The sequence below is a fragment of the Symphalangus syndactylus genome, chromosome 10 (genome assembly GCF_028878055.3).
Source record: "Symphalangus syndactylus isolate Jambi chromosome 10, NHGRI_mSymSyn1-v2.1_pri, whole genome shotgun sequence".
Taxonomy (NCBI): Eukaryota; Metazoa; Chordata; class Mammalia; order Primates; family Hylobatidae; genus Symphalangus; species Symphalangus syndactylus.
Genome location: NC_072432.2, coordinates 57,108,371 through 57,110,527, shown reverse-complemented (window position 1 = coordinate 57,110,527; position 2,157 = coordinate 57,108,371).

Below are 2,157 nucleotides of genomic sequence, written 5' to 3'. Positions count from 1 at the left end.
TATGAATGAAGAATCATGTGGAGTACAGAGTGGCAAATGTTGTGACAGAAATATGCACTGTAGCTAAAGGGGGGGAAGTCTCAAAGATGGTTTCAAAGGGGAAGAGGATGAACTTTTGGCAATGTGGACTGGAGCTGGTGCTATATATTTAAAGGCCAGAGGTGACCACCAAAGCAGAAGAACTGAAAAAGAATTTTCTTCTGGATTTGGCATTTTCCCAGGGCAGAGTAAAGATGTCAGGATCGCTTGAGGCAGGCCTAGAAAGAGGAGGCAGCTCACAGAACTGAGAAAGAGCAGAAAGGAATGGAAAAACAACCAATAGTTCACAGGCAAAAATCAAAGAGAGAGTTTCCAGGGCCTATTGAATTTTGCAATTAGATCTTCATTATTAATCACAAAAGCTATTATGTTCCTTATGCCAAGCAAAGATCAAACACATGATCTCATTTAATCCTCACAACTACTCTTGAAGTATGTGTTATTATCTGCAGAACAGTTCCTGGGGTGGCTAAGGGCAAAATCCAAACCACAGTGGGTTAAGAAGTGACTGACTGGGGAGAATGTAGTCTGGATTTGGGATAAATTTAGGATAGAAAGGGATTGAGCCCCTATTAAAGGCTAGTGAGTGCGCCAGTCACTTTAGCACTGCTCTCTAATGTCATCCAAACAAAACTCTAAAAGGAATGTGTTGTTATTCACCATCAAAGAAGAAACTCAGATTTGGAGACACGGTGTGACTCCAGGAGCCTATCTTCTTTTCAATCAACTCCATTGCCCCACAGAGGGGAAGAGGGATAAATGCACTAGACATTGGATTTTACTGCATCTGGTCAAGAACTGCACTAAGAACATTTACGTGGATTACACGCTGAAACTTCAGTTTAAATGCTAATTTCATTATTAATAGTGTGGGGATCTGGCCTGAGGCCAGAAATCAGACTCCCTGAGTTTGGATCTCAGTTCTGTCACTTACTATGTATCCTTTTGCCTCAGTTTCCTCATCTGTAAAATGGGCTTTGTTGTGAGAATTATTTGGTAATATACTTGAAATATAAATAACAAGGCATGTCTAGAGCATAAGTGTGGAGAAAAATGTTAGCTCACAGTTGTTTTTTGTTTGTTTTTTGTTTTGAGACGGAGTTTGCTCTGTCACCCAGTCTGGAGTGCAGTGGCACAATCTCGGCTCACTGCAACCTCCATCTCCTGGATTCAAACCATTCTCTTGCCACAGCCTCCCCAGTAGCTGAGATTATATGTGCGCACCACCACGCCCAGCTAATTTTTGTATTTTTAGCAGAGATGAGGTTTCACCATTTTGGCCAGGCTGGTCTCGAACTCCTGACTTCGTGATCCACCCGCCTCGGCCTTCCAAAGTGCTGGGATTACAGGCCTGAGCCACTGCGCCAGGCTGCTCGTAGTTTAATCTCCATTGTACAGCCATGACAAGAAAGAATTAGGAAGACAAAGCTAGCGACTCTCATATTCTGTTCCGGACTCCGGGATCTTCCACACACCTTTGTTTTTAGCCACCACTGCACCATCCTCCTGGGAAAGCTTTTGGGGACCTGTAGGAAGGAAACCTTTGGGGGAAGCTGTAGGTGGGGTTGTGGTGTGTTTGCTTGTTTTCTTATTTGTTTTTAACATGACATTGACTCGCACATATTTCTCACCTCGAGAGAAGATGATGCGGGAGAGAGGGGCGTTATGATGGGTATGCTCTCAGAAAGACAGGAAGCTATGATGACGGGCTACAGGTGCAGGGGCCCGCAGTGTCCCTCAGAAGAGGCTCAGGAAAGTGAGAATGGTGTTCACGTTGTGACTTTGTTTGGAATCAGAAGAGCGAAAAGCCAGGAAGAAATTCTGTTTTCCTCTGCCCTCTTGGTAGCCACCACACAGCCACTGTTCTTGGAGAATTAAAAAAAAAAAAAAAAAAAAAGTCCCTCCTACCATTTCTTTAGTCCTAAATCTCCTTTTCCCTTCCTCTCCCCAGCCATCCCACCCCCACTTCCTCTTCTCTCCCTCCCGCTGCCAGTTCTCTGGTTACTCCCCCCTCTTGCTTCTATCCCAGCCTGGTGCAAGCTAAGAGGACGAGGACGAGGGAGTGGGAGAGATTGGCTGAGGACTCTACAGATCAGCTAGAGAGCGAAGGAACTAAGT